Here is a 16,201-nt window from a genome sequence, read left to right as displayed (position 1 = left end):
AGTCTTATAAGAGGTCTTTAAGGGAACACTAAACATGGAATCAAAAGAACAACACCTGCTACCACAAAAACACACTTAAGCACATAGCCTATGGGCACTATAAAGCAACTAAACAATCAAATCTACAAAACAACCAACTAGCAACATGAAGACAGAATTAAAGTCTCACATATGAGTACTAGCCTTGAATGTAAATGGACTAAATGCCCCATTTAAAAGATACAGAGTGGCAACAAGGATAAAAAGACAAGACCCAACCATGTGCTGTCTTCAGGAGTGCCATTTCACATGTAACAACACCTACAGACTCAAAGTAAAGGTATGGGGAAAGATATGCCATGCAAACAGAAGACAAAAAAGACCAAGTCTTGCTACCCTTATATCTGATAAAACAGACTATAATCAGACTGGGCATGGTGGCTCAGGCCTGTAATCCTAGCAGTTTGGGAGGCCGAGGCGGGTGGATCACTTAAGGTCAGGAGTTTGAGACCAGCTGGCCAACATGGTGAAACCCCATCTCTACTAAAAATACAAAAATTAGCTGGGCATGGTGGCGGGTGCCTGTAATCCCAGCTACTGGGGAGGCTGAGGCAGGAGAATCACTTGAACCCGGGAGGCGGAGGTTGCAGCGAGCCAAGATTGCACCATTGCACTCCAGCCTGGGTGACAAGAGCAAAACTCCATCTAAAAAAACAAAACAAAACAAAAACAAAGAAACAAACATAAAACACTATAAACCAATAAAAATTAAGGACAAAGAAGTGCATTACATAATAACAAAGGGTACAATCCCACAAGAAGACATAACAATCCTAAATATACACCCATCATTTTAGCACCTAGATCAATAAAACAAGTTCTTCTTGGCCTATGAAAGGACTTAGACAACCACATGGCAATAGTGGGAGACTTCAACACCCCCCTAACAGTGTTAGACAGATAATCGAAGCAGAAAACGAAGAAACTCTGAACTTTTAAACTCTATATTTGACCAATTGGACCTAAGAGACATCCACAGAACACTCCACCCAACAACTATAGAATGTACACTCTTCTCATCTGCATGTGGAACATATTGTAATATGACCACATGCTCAGTCATAAGGCAAGTCTCAATAAATTTTTTAAAAATTGAAATCATATCAAGCACTGTCTCAGACTATGGTGCAATAAAAATAGAAATTAATATCAGAAGGTCTCTCAAAACTACACAAATATATGGAAATTAAACAACTTGCTCATGAATAACTCCTTGGTGAACATCAAAATTGAGGCAGAAATTTAAAAAAATCTTTGAAATTAATGAATATAGAGATACAAGTTACCAAAATATCTGGGATGCAACTAAAGCAGTGTGAAGAGGAAAGTTTACCACACTAATACCTTCATCAAGAAGTTAGAAACATCTCAAATTAGCAACTTAATATTACACCTACAAGAAGTAGAAGAAAAAGAACAAACCAACGCTAAAGCTAGCAGAGGAAAATAAATAACTAAAATTAGAGAAAAACTGAGTAAAATTGAGTGCAAACATTCATACAAAAGATCAATTAAACCAAGAGTTAGTTGTTTGAAAAAATAAACAATATTGATAGACCACTAACTATATTGTCAAGGAAAAAAAACAGAGAAGATCCAACTAAGTATAATCAGAAATGACAAAGATAATATTACAAATGACCCCACAGAAATACAAAAGATCATCAGAGAGTACTATAAACAATGCTATCCACACAAATTAGAAAATCTAGAGGAAGTGATTAAATTCCTGGAAACACACACTCCCCGAAGATTGAATCAAGAAGAGACTGAAACCCTGAATAGGTTAATATAGAGCTCTGAAATTGAATTAGTAACAAAAAGCATACCAACTATAGAAAGCTCTGGAACATATTGTTTCACAGCCAAATTCTACTAGACATACAGAGAAGAACCGTACCAATCCTACTGAAATTATTCCAAAAAGAAAAAAAGGAGGAGGGTCTTCTGCTTCACGCATTCTATGAAGTCAGTATCACTCAGACACCAAAATCTGTCAGACACACACACACACACACACACACACACACACACACACACACACACACACACACGAAAACTTTAGGCCAATAACCCTGATAAACATAGGTTAAAAAATCCTCAACAAAACACTACCAAACTGAATCCAGCAGCACATCAAAAAGTTAATTCACCAAAATCAAGTAGGCTTTATTCCTGGGATGCAAAGCTAGTTCAACATAAGCAAATCAATATATGTGATTCACCACATAAACAGAATTAATAGCAAAACCATGTAATCATCCCAATAGATAAAGAAAAAGCTTTTGATAAAATTTAGCACCCTTTCAAGATAAAAACCTTCAGCAAACTAGGCATCAAACGAACATACCTCAAAATAATAAGAGCCATCTATGACACATCCATAGCCAACATCATGGGCAAAAGCTGGAATCATTCCCCTTGAGAATCAGAAGAAGACAAGGATGCCCACTTTCACCACTCCTATTCAACTTAGTATTGGAAGTCCTAGCCAGATCAATCAGGCAAGAGAAATAAAGAAATGGCATCCAAATAAAAAAACAATGAGTCAAACTGTCTCTCTTCACTGACAATATGTATATTTTATACCTAGAAAACCCTAAATACTGACAAAAGGCTCCTAGAACTGATCATCAACTTTAGTAATGTTTCAGGATACAAAATCAATATACCAATATCAGTAGCATTAATATACACCAATAAAGTTCAGGCTGAGAGTCAAATCCAGAACACAATCTCATTTACAATACCCACAAAGAAAATGAAATGCCTCGTAATACAACTAACCAAAAAGGTGAAGGATCTCTGCAAGAAGAACTACAAAACACTGTTGAAAGAAATCATAAAGGACACAAATAAATGGAAAAACATTCCATGCTCATAGATTGGAAAAATCAATATGATTGAAATGGCCACACTGCCCAAAGCAATTTACAGATTCAGTGCTATTCCTATCAAACTACCAATGTCATTCTTCATAGAATTAGAAAAAAGCTATTCTAAAATTTATATGGAATCAAACAAGAGGTGGAATAGCCAAATCAATTTTTTTTTTTTTTTTTGAGGCGGAGTCTCACTGTGTCGCCCAGGCTGGAGTGCAGTCGTGCGATCTCGGCTCACTGCAAGCTCCGCCACCACGCCCGGCTAATTTTTTTGTATTTTTAGTAGAGACATGGTTTCACCACGTTAGCCAGGATGGTCTTGATCTCCTGACCTCGTGATCTGCCCTCGGCCTCCCAAAGTGCTGGGATTACAGGCGTGAGCCACCGCGCCTGGCCGGAATAGCCAAAGCAATTCTAAGCAAAAAGAAAAAAGCCAAAGTTATCACACTATCCAGTTTCAGATAATACCATAAGGCTACAGTAACCAAAACATCATGGTTCTGGTACAAAAACAGACACATAGGCCAATGGAACAGCATAGAAAACTCAGAATTAAAGCCACACACCTATAATAATCTGATCTTTGACAAAGATGACAAAAACAAGCAATGGGGAAAGCACTCCCTATTCAATAAGTGGTACAGGGATAATTGGGTAGCCATATGCTGAAAAATGAAACTGGACCCTTACCTTTCACCATATCCAAAAATTAACTCAAGATGGATTTAATATTTAAATGTGTCTAGTCATGGTGGCTCATGCCTGTACTCCCAGCACTTTGGGAGGCTAAGGTGCGAGAATCACTCAAGTTTACGAGTTTGATACCAGCCTGAGCAATATAGGGAGACCTCATCTCTCTATATAAAAAAAGTTAGCTGGGCATGGTGCAATGTGCCTGTTGTCCCAGCTACTCGGGAGGCTGTTGGGGGAAGATCACTTGAGCCCAGGAGTTCAAGGCTGCTGTGAGCTGATTGTGCCACCTCGCTTCAGCCTGGGCAACAGAGTGAGACTCTGTCTCTCACCATATATATATATGTGTATATATATATATACACACACACATATATGTGTATATATATACATATATATCTCATATGATATGAGATATATATCATATGAGATATATATGATATATATCTCATATGATATACATATCATATGATATATATGATCATATTACTGCATATGATATGAGATATATATCTCATATGATATGAGATATATATATGATTTAAATGTAAGACTTCAGATTATATCATATGAGATATATATCTCGTATCTCTCATATCTCTCATAACATATGAGATATATATATATATATATATATATGATTTAAATGTAAGACTTCAGATTACTAAAATCCTAGGAGAAAACCTAGGAAATACCCTTCTTGACATAACCTTGGCAAAGAATTTTTGACTAAGTTTCCAAAAGCAATTGCAACAAAACAAGAATTGACAAATGGACCTGGTTAAACTAAAGAGATTCTGCACAGCAAAAGAAACTATCAACAGAGTAAACAGATAACCCAAAGAATAGAAGAAAATATTTGTAAATGATGCATCTAACAAAGGTCTAATATCCAGCATCTATAACTTAAACAAATCAACAGCAAAAAAAAAAAAATCCCATTAAAAATGGGCAAAGGACATGAATGGACACTTCCCCAAAGAAGCCATACAAGTGGCTAACACACATACAAAAAAATACTAATTATCACTTATCATCACAGAAGTGCAAATTGAAATCACAATGAAAAACCATCGCGCACCAGTCAGAATGGCTACTACTAAAACATCAAAAACAACAGATGCTGGTGAGGCTATAGAGAACAGGGAATACTTATACACTATTGGTGGGAAAATAAATAGTTCAGCCACTATGGAAAGCAATTTGAACATTTCTCAAAGAACTTGCATCAGAGCTACCATTCGACCTGGCAATCCTATTACTTGGTATGTATCCAAGGGAAACTACATTATTCTACCAAAAAGACACACCCACTTATACATTCATCACTGCATAGCAAAGACATGGAACCAACCTAGGTGCCCATCCATAGTGGACTGGATAAAGAACATATGGTACATATACACCATAGAATACTATGCAGCCATTAAAAAGAGCTAAATCATGTCCTTTACAGTAACATGGATGCAGCTGGAGGCCATAATCCTAAGCAAATTTATGCGGGAATAGAACACAAAATATTGCATGTTCTCATTTACAAGTGGCAGCTAAAAATTCAGAACATATGGATATAAAGATGGGAACAATAGACACTGCTGATTAGATGGGAGAGGGAAGGAGGGGAGCATAGGTAGAAAAACTACCTATTGGATGCTATGCTTACTACCTGGGTGACAGGATCTGTACCCCAAACCTTGGCATCATGCAATATACTCATGTAACAAACCTGCACGTGCAGCCCCTGAATCTAAAATAAAAGTTGAAATTAAAAACAAAACAAAACAAAACAAAACATAAAACAGACACCAGATACAAAGGCTACATATTCTATGTCCATTTAGAAGACATGCTAAAAAAAGGTCCCTATCCTGCAGGGACTTTAACCAGATAATTTATTGGTAGAAGTTGGGGATGGGAGTAGGGGGTTGACTGGAAAGGGTCATAACAGAATTTTATCTTATTTTATTTTTTCACAACAGAATTTTTAAGGTGACTAAAATGTTTTATATTTGGATTCTGGTGGTGATTCCACGACTATACACATTTGTCAAAACGTATTGAATTGTACTCTAATTAAGGGTGCATTTTACGTTATCTTTATTTGTGAGAAGTTAACAGCTCACTTATATGCAGGGAAGAAAATTATCAGACATGTTGGTGTATTTTTTTATACCTTAATAAGTTTGACAAACAAAATAAATATCAAGAAGGTGCTGGCTGGGCGCGGAGGCTCACGCCTGTAATCCCAGCACTTCGGGAGGCCAAGGCAGGCAGATCACCTGTGGTCGAGAGTTCGAGACCAGGCTGACCAAAACGGAGAAACCCTGTCTCTACTAAAACTACAAAATTAGCCGGGCGTGATGGCATATGCCTGTAATCCCAGCTACTTGGGAGGCTGAGGCAGGAGAATCACCTGAACCCAGGAGGCAGAGGTTGCAGTGAGCCAAGATTGTGCCATTGAACTCCAGCCTGGGCAACAAGAGCGAAACTCAGTCAAAAAAAAAAAAAAAAAAAAAAAAAAGAAGAAGGTGCTACCACTTTTTCTTCTCACTTGTTCTAATATAATCATAAATTTTCACTTCAATGTCCCAAGTAATTTTCTGATGCATAGTCAGGGGACTGCATGACTCATACGGTGTTGTACTCTCATGTAGTCACCAGATTTATATGATTTGCGAGGGAGGTTGCCAACATAAGACCAACAGCTGAAGGAGTCGCCAAACTGAGAAGCACAAAAAATGCCACACCTTGTATATTTCATGTCCAAAATCCCCGTTCAGGGGGATGGTACCACAAAGGTAATCACAGGAGACAGTCTCCATTCCAATTGGAAGAAGTACTGAATGTCAAGCAGTGTCTTGGTTCTTTCTCCAAAAGCCTCATGTCCTGGAGGAAAGGAGTTGGCACATCTGAGGGTTTTTACTTCCTGGGCTTCAGAGAGAAATGTATTATATTTTTTCTCCAAGGCATCTAGAGTAAGGAGAGCTAGCTCTGCCCCGGTGTAGATAGATACAATTCCAGTCATATTTCCTAGTCCACACATCTGTAGAGTGCAATAAATAAGCAACCAATTGTGTTGTGATTAGCCTGAATTTGTTAAGAGAATGTTTCTATATACTATGTTAAATTTTCCACTTTGCAAATGTCCCCCAAAGTGGTACAGAATACATCTGATATATTTTCTGGCTCTCTGAAGAAACCGGTAAGTCTCAAGCAAGTCTTCATCATCTCTGTCTCAAATATGATAATTTCAATTCAACAATTACTTATTGAGCCCTTATGATGTTCCAGACGATAGCAAATAAAGGGCTAGGGTTCAAAAAGTAAAAGACTTGGGTCTATATCCTCAAGAAGCTCACAGTTATTAATATTTCTTAAAGGAAATAATGAGATAATTTGATGTCTTCTGTATGTTTATGATCATATATGGGACAAAATTTTGTTTTGCCTCTATTCTTTTGTTTTCTCTTGTACTTATGGATAAGAGAACAGAGACCACAAACATTTTTTCCATTCCATCTTTGATCCCCTTCCTTAACTTTCCTAGATATTGTTTCTATTTTTCAATAAAATATTAATAACTTACAGACTATATTCCATGTGTCAGCATTCCATCGAAGATAACCTTATTCCATGTCTTCACATTTCCACTGAGGGAAGGTAATTTATATCTAATTCCCATAGGTGGAAGTACTGGAATGAAATCTTTCGAAGTATCTATTCACTCATTAGAAATATGAGTAACTGTTCTTGTTAAATTGGTGAGAATTTGAGATCTCTTGGGCAATGTATTTTAGGCAGAGTTAGTTCTTTGAAAGACAATATAGAGTAGATACTCTATTTCTTATCTCTGACTTTATTAGCTCTAGTTGCACCAGATGAGGTAGGCACTTCTACTTCAACCAACTGCATACTAAGTACTCTAGATCTGGGCCCTCTGTGTTAGAAAAGCACTGCTCTCCATAATCTCTTCCAGGAACTGGAAAAGCATGTTAGCTCATACTTTCCCTACAGCCTAATTCTCTTCAATTCAAGAAGTGATGATGCATTCACCAAATTTAGCTCTTTTGGTGGGCCTTGTGTTTTGAGGATAATTGTCCCAAAATTATTAAAATAAATACTTTTCCTTTATTTGATTCCTTGTTACTTTTGTTTTTATTTGATTCATTCAACAAACATTTATTGAACATCTATTATGTGCTAAGTGCTGAAAATATAATGGTGAATGGAAAAGTTTTCTGAAACATTAAAAAATTTAAAAACCCAAGAATATAAAAATACAATAGGGTCATGTGATAGAGATTGACTGTAGAGCTCTTTCTATTGCATATATAGGGAAGCCCTTTCTAAGAGGTGCTGTTTAAGCTTCATCTTAAATGATACAGTTTAATGTGAGGGAGCAACTAAATATGAAGGAAACACATAAGGGAAGATCTGGAGAGTGACACTGGTGGAGAAAACAGCCTCTATAGAAGCCCAAGAGCTTAATACAGCAGAAGGGAGACCAGTGAGTGGTTAGCTGAGGAAGAGGTAAGAGATAAAGGGCATCCTCTAAAGTAATTTGTAGTAGCACTGCTGACTCCCCTTTTTGTTTCCCTCCTGTACTAATTTTCTATTAGTGCCTTCCACAACTGATTTCTTTCTCCTGAGCCTCAATTTTTTCACAATGTATTATAGAACTCCCTGATATAACTAATTTTTATAGAATGTAACCTTTGCACGTAAAGTCAGAATGAGTCGTATTTTTCTTCCCTGAAATATTTTGAGTGTAATAATCTGTATTTTTTTGAATTCTGTATTTATTTTCATCTGTATCGCTGAATCAAAAATTATTATTCCTGATATTTGAACCCAAAATATTCTTCATTTTCACAAAGGTGCTTTAAAACAGTTACACATCTTAAAAGACGGATGGGTTATTTTATGAAACTCATGCTCTTTCTTGTACTTCCTATTAAAAATAATATTATAAGCTTCCTTTCTTACTTTTTGCCTGTCTTTAGGTTTCTCTGGGTTTTATTTTTGTTCTTTCAATAGGCATTCTTCTCGGCAGTCACACCATTATACAATTGCAGCAAGTGACCCTTAGCACACTTATAACGTTTACAGAATAAATGGTTCTTCATGCAATTATTTCCCAAGAGAAAACTAATCCTTGTGTATGTAAGTGGGATTCCTCAGTTAAATATATGTTTGACATTGCCAGGTACCTAAACAGACAGTTGTTTCACCACTGAAAATGGTCTGAGTGAAATGCCTAAAGCATTCACAGTAGTCTGAAGAGAAAGTAAGAGGCATCTGTCAGGATCCTCCAAACAGTTCAACTTCCTAATCAGGCCATCTGAATTCCTGAGTGAAAGATAAGAAAAAAACCTTGCCTACCCATAAGCCAGTCACTCATCAGTAATAAAGCAGTTGTTTAAACAAGATACACTTAGCCATGTCTGTCAGTCTGTCATTTAGTGAAGGGGTGGAGGTGCAGTGGGAAGGAAGAACAGATGAGGGAGAGGAAGTAAAGAGTCCTGTTACACATGAGTGCATGAGCAATTGATGTGCCGAAATAGAGGCTAAGACTTAAAATAACAATGTGGCAGCCTGAGACATTGTTGCAGTCTGAGACAATAGCTGTTAACTTACTGATTTTGAAAGATGTCTAGAGAAAAAGACTAGGCCAGTGCTAGTTAAGCAGACAGAGAGAACACATTTTATACTATCTCTTATATTCATTACTTTGGTGGGCACTAAGCACATCTGGTTATGTAAGTTTTTGTAGGCCATATCCAGAGAAGAATTTTTCTAAGAAGCTATTTTTGTTTGTTTGTTTGGCTGTTTTGCAGTGGAAATTATGTGTTTGGTGTTTGGTACTGGGCAAACAATTCAGTATTTCTGAAGTCTGATTTCCACATCTGTAAAATGGTGACAATAATACATACCTTGTTGTAAGAACTAGAAATTAAGTGTATAAAATGCATAAGAAATATAGCATTCATTAGTGTTGCTGGTGTGTCTTCTTGGTAGTTGGGATTATTACTAACAACATATTTTGGGGTTAGTGTAGGAGCACGAGACTCCAAGGAGAATGCTTCATGGAAATGTAATAGGAATACCTGGGATCCTGGGAATTGTACTAAACCTTATGACTTTGGGATAAGAGACTGCTATACAGCATCACTGACCCCTGAAATGTCTACCATTTTATGTTATAGAATTCAGTAAGATAAAAACTGACTGACCTTAATAAGATTTAGATGTCTGATGTTTAGTAGACAGGTGCTGTCCTCCGATTGGATCTACTTTTATTCTTTGAATCACCATAACCAGCAAATCAGTAGCAGTAAACTAATTGTAAAATATCAAGTTGGAATATTCCCTATAGTTTCCATCTAGCACTTTTTTTTTCAGAATCTCTTACTGTTTGGCTCCTCTTTGATTTCAAAAAATTTAACATTGAATTATCAGTTTTCAGATACTGGAAGAAACTGATTGGAGCTAAGTCATATAAAAACAAATGGAATAAAAAGCTAGCCAGTTGAAAAGGCCTCTGGAGACTTTGGGGGAATTTATGAAAAAAATCTGTTGCATTAGGCAAAAAAATAGTTTGAGGGCTGATAAAATATAGGATGACTTACAAAAGTTCCTGCAAGGCAAATTGTATGTCAGTTTATTACTCTTGAACAAGCAAAAAAGTTAATTCCTACATTGTGATTTTGGCAAAGAATATCTCTTTAAGAATTTAGTCACTAAGTGTAGAAATCTGCATTTTTTTAGCCTTAAGAGAAAGTAATAGAAGATATATATTAAATTATCTTGTTTAATCTTCACAAATATATACTGAAGAAAATACCATTTTTTCCCTATTTTAAAGTTGAGGAAGTTGATAACTGAATAGATTAGGCAACTTGACAGAAGTTCCATCATAAATAATGGAGCCAGGAATGAAACTCAGTTGTCTCATTATAATATTGAGAAAGAAGGGAGTGTAAAACCTCAAATAACATCAGTAGCTAAGGGACATGGTGTAGTTACATTGATGATTAATATCAATAATGCCATTACTAAGTGTTACACTAGTCAATGGATAAAGTATTACTGCTGCATGATAGCGGCAAAAGTAATAAAACTGTCAAGAGATAAGATATTCAAAGCAAAAAGTCATTCACGACTCTGTACCTATGTTTAGAGGCTTTCTCACCTCTCACAGTGGATACTATATTTATTATTTTTGATTTCTTTCCTAAATTTCAGTATGGTATTATTAATTTTAAGCTAAACTAACATTATTTTTGTAAAGTACATTTTAACAATTGTACTGGAGGCTGCGATAAATTTGTCAGGTCATTCTAATTGTTCATATTGCCTGGGAGATGTACTCTGAAGTATGTGGAAGCAACTGGTATCACAAAATAAGAGTCATATACATAATGAAATACAAACATAATGAAGTATTGTATTGTTCCATTACAGAAAAAAGGAGAAACTTTTATCTTTTGTGACTGGTGTAAGGAAAATGGACATTTTTCATAAACAAACCCTAGTGGTTTTTATTATTATTATTGTTATTATTATTATTATTATTATTATTTTTAAAGCCCAGGCCTCCCTCAGCCTCCCAAGCAGCTGGGACTACAGGTACACGCCACCACACCAGGCTAATTTTTGTATATTTTATAGAGACAAGGTTTTGCTATATTGGCCAGGCTGGTCTCACGCTCCTGGGCTCAGGCGATCCACCTGCCTCAGCCTCCCAAAGTGCTGGGATTACAGGCATGGGCCATCATGCCCAGCCCCTAGTGTAGTTTTAATGAAATACTAGTGTATTTTTTATGGAACCAAACTGTTGATTCAGAAGAACGTCTTAAAGTATTATTAAATATGAAGAAAATAATATATCTGCAGATTATAATCAATAAAGCATAGTTGAACATGTTAATAAATATTTTAATATCAATATCTACTTCATTTATTCTTTTATATATTCATTCATTACTCAACACACATTTAATGAGCACATACTTATATCAGAACCTGTGTTCGATGTCATAAATAATTGAAGAATGAAATAGAGGAGATCCTTGAAAGAGCTTATAGTTTCTCCCAGTCACAGGAATATAGTCCATAAATGAGAATTTTTTTTTACATGATAGTATGAAATGATGTGACCACAGAATCGGAGTTGTATAGCTCCTGGGCTTTTGATGGAAACTGGGTATGTTGAAAATTATGTGATGTTACCATATTGCTGAGGACCTAATCTATCCATATCTCATGTGATGCTTTCACATCATTCCAACAAATGATTACAGCACTTTTTTCTTCCTTTTTATTCGATCTAATGATATGGTAGCATTTATGGTCAGGACTAAAACTATGAACAAAAAGTATTTTGTGATGTTTTGCCTAAACCATTCCTGATTTTTCAAGAATGCACCTCACTTTTTAAAGAAATAAAACCAATGAACACATTTTTTTTAATTTGCTTGACTTCTTTGAATGTTGACATTGTTAACTATGTTGTTTTTCACACAATTTTTTCCTTAGCTTTTATGAACTTTCAATTTCTTCATTAAAAAAACTGCCTTCTGTGTACTATTTTTAATGTGTGGCATTTAAAAACTATTGTTGAGTATATTTTTGTCTGCTTTTAAAATTGTGTCAGGAGGGAGTGTAAATCTAGTTTCTGTCACTTCATGAAGGTGGGAGGTAGATGTTTGAGTATTCTTTTAAAGTATTAAAAACAATTTTCTTGGTATTGGAGGAACATTCAGCATGAACATTGTTATTATTGTACTTCTACTTTTTTTTGATTAGTGTTATAATGGTAGATCTTTTTCTTTCCTCTTACTTTTAATCAATATGTGTCTTTACATTTAAAGTGGGTTTTTTTGTAGACAACTTATCAGTCTTGTTTTCTGATCCACTCTGACCATCTCTGTTTTAATTGTGTATTTAAATCATTAACATTTATGTAATTATTGATATCATTAGATTAATATCTATGATATGTACTACTGTTTTCTATCCATTATCTTTGTTCATGGATCCTATTTTAGTCTTTCAATCTTTTTCTGCCTTTTGTGGTTTATTTGAAAATTTTATACAATTCCATTTTCTTTTCTTTCTTAGCATCTTAATGCTACTTTTTTATGCTTACTTTAGCGATCTTCTTAGAGTTTGCACATACAATTACAACTCATCTAAGTACTTTTTCAAGTAATACTATACTATTTCATTGGTAGTGCAAGTACCTTGTAACAAAATATTTCTAACTACTTCCTGCCCTTTGCATCATTGCTGTTATTCAGTTCACTTATACATGAGCCATAACCATCAAATACATGGCTGCTATTATTACTTTGAACAAACTAGTATCTATTAGAATAAATAAGAATGGAAGAAAAGCTTTTCTCTTCACTTATTCCTTATTTAATACTCTTCTTTTCTTAATGTAGATATGAGTTTCTGATGTATATCATTCTCTTTCTCTCTGAAAAACTTCCTTTAACATTTCATTCAAGTCAAGTTTACTGGCAACACATTGTCTTAATTTTTATCTAAGTTTTATTTCTCCATTGTTTTTGAGGGTTAATATAATAAGGTATAGAATTCTAGGTTGGTGACTTTTTTCTCTCTCTCTTAACATTTTAAATATTTAATTATATTCTCTTTTTGCTTGCATGGTTTCTGAGAAGTGGAATGTAATTTTTGTCTTTGTTCCTCAATAGGTAAAAAATAATATTATTTCACTTTGGCTTATTCTAAGATTTTTCCCTATCTTTAGTTTTCTGAAGTTTTAAAATGATATGCCTAGGTGCAGCTTTTGTTGTTGATGTTGCTTTAGTTTTCCTGGTTTGTATTTTTGTGGTTATGGGTGATATTGCGGGGACTGTAGGAGGGTTGGGAATGTATCCTGCTTGGTGTTCTTTGACTTTCCTGGATCTGTGGCTTGGTGTTTCACATTAATTTGGAAAAATTCTGAGTTATTATTTCTTCAAATATTTATTTTCTTCCTTTTGTCTTTTCCTTCTGGTATTGCCATTACCTCTTATGTTACACCCTTCATATTTGTCTCACAGTTCTTGGATATTCTGGATTTCCTGTCCTTTGGTTTTTTCTTAGTAGTGTTTTGTTTTGTCATTTTTCTCTTTTTTAGTTTTGGAAGTTTCTATTGATGTATCCTTTAGCTCAGAGATTATTTTCTAGCCATGTCCAGTCTGCTAATGAGTCCATCAAAGGCATTCTTCATTTCTGTTACAGTTTTTTAAATCTCTAGCATTTCTTTTTATTCTTTCTTAGAATTTTCATCTTTCTGCTTACATTACATTGTATTCTTGCATATTTTCTATTTCCTTCATTAGAGCCCTTAGCATATTAACCAGAGTTGTTTTAAATTTCCAATCTCATAATTCCAGCATTCCAGCCATTTCTCCATTTGGTTCTTGTGTTTTCTCTGTTTCTTCAAGCTGTGTTTTTGCCTTGTATGCAAGTCAGACATGACGTACTGGGTAGGAGGAACTTTGATATATAGACCTTTCATAATGTGATAGTAATAAGTGGGGGGGAGAAAAAGTGTTCCATTTTTGTTGTTGTTGTTGTTGTTGTTTGTTTTGAGATGAAGTTTCACTCTCATTGCCCAGGCTGGAGTGCAATGGCGTGATCTCGGCTCATTTCAACCTCCACCTCTCGGGTTCAAGGAATTCTCCTGCCTCAGCCTCCCAAGTAGCTGGGATTACAGGCATGCATCACCATGCCTGGCTAATTTTATGTTTTTATTAGAGATGGAGTTTGACCATGTTGGTCAGCCTGGTCTCTAATGTCTGACCTCAAGTGATTCACCTGACCCAGCCTCCCGAAGTGCTGGGATTACAGGCGTGAGCCACTGTACCCGGCCCCATTGTTTTTTTAAAATTAGGTCAACTTTTGGTGAGCCTATGTCTCTGGGCTGGAAATTGTACCAGTACTTCTCAGTCCTTTCTCTACTTCTCCCTTAGGTAGACTAGGATGGCTAGAGGAAGCTGGAGTTGCATGTTTCTCTTCCCCATGTTGGTTAGGCTTTGATAAAACTCCAGCAGATTAGGCTCTGGTAAAGCAGTTTCTCTTGAGAGTAGGCTTTGTTAATAAGAACAGGATGCTTTGTCATGTTTCAAAATGGTTATTTCTCCCTGCCCCCACCAAAAGTGAAAGAGGGTTTTTCTCCAGAATTACATGTGAGAACTTGGTAGAGATCTTGGAGGTGAAGCTCACAAAAAATGTGGTTGCCTTTTAGAGTTTTTAATTTTCAGACTTGTGCACATTGAGCCTCCAGCAATTCATCAATTAGAATTTAGGTTTTTCTCTACTGGTACTGGTTCCTACAGAGGTTTCTGCTTCTGGGTTTCTTCTCCAATATATATGATTCTCAGTGTCTGCTTGCCTGTTTCTTCAATTTTGGGGGCAGCAGTGTGCCCTGTGATTTCACTTCCCTAATGGATATAAGAAGGTGCTGATTTTTCAGTTTGTTCAGTTTTTTTATTTATTAGAGTGGAATTATGACTTCCAAGAGTTTTACAGGTCAGAGTGGAAACTGGTATCTCTAAAAGTATTTATTTATTCACATTTAATGATTTTCTCTGATGCTGGTATTTCTAGTTTTATTAGACTTTTAGCGTCTGATATGGTTTGATATTTGTCCCCTCCAAATTTCATGGTGAAATATAATCCCCAGAGTTAGAGGTAGGGCCTGGTGGGAGGTGTTTTGATCATGGCGGCATATCCTTCATGAATGGCTTATTGCTGTCTCCATGATAGTGAGTGAGTCCATGCAAAATTTGGGTATTTAAAAGTGTGTGGCACTCTCCTCACCCCCATCCCTGTTCTTGCTCTCACCATGTGACATGCTGGCTCTCTTCCACCATAATTGTAAGCTTCGTAAGGCCTCACCAGAAGCAGATGCCAGCACCATGCTTCCTGTACAACCTGCAGAATCATGAGCCAATTAAGCTTCTTTTTTAAATAAATTACGCAGCCTCAGGTATTTCTTTATAGCAGTGCAAGGATGGAGTAATACAGCATCTTAAGAAATACGGCAATGAATTCCCTGTGTTTTGACAGTTTTGCAGAAGAAACAGAATAACTAGCACTGCTGATATAATTAAGCCAACTCTATGTTCTGAATGCCTAAATGTGTCAGGCACTTCGCTAGGTATTTTGGTATGTATTATGTCATTTAATTCCCATGTACACTCCCTATTTTTACATGGGAAGGAAATAGATTGAGAGAAGTTAAGAGTCTTGCTAAGTTTATGCTATTGATGGATGACAGTTGAGTTTGAACTTGGTTTTTCTGACTCATGTCATTTCCAATTGATAACTAACCACGCTTCCCATCTGAGTATTCTTTGTTCTCCATTTGCTGTAACAGTCACAGTTATCATTGACATTCCAGAGGAAAAAAAATTATCCTGAGAATCTTAAGTGTACTGAAAAAAAAAAAAAAGGAGAGAGGATTCTTTGTTACAAATTTTTTACATTTTGTTATGTTTATTAGAGTGAGGAATTACAGTGGTTTTTTTTTAAAACAAGTGGTAAAAGTTATTTCCCTAAAATTATATTAA

The sequence above is a fragment of the Pan paniscus genome, chromosome 11 (assembly GCF_029289425.2).
Source record: "Pan paniscus chromosome 11, NHGRI_mPanPan1-v2.0_pri, whole genome shotgun sequence".
In the NCBI taxonomy this organism is placed as follows: domain Eukaryota; kingdom Metazoa; phylum Chordata; class Mammalia; order Primates; family Hominidae; genus Pan; species Pan paniscus.
Note: the sequence above shows the minus strand (reverse complement) of the source record.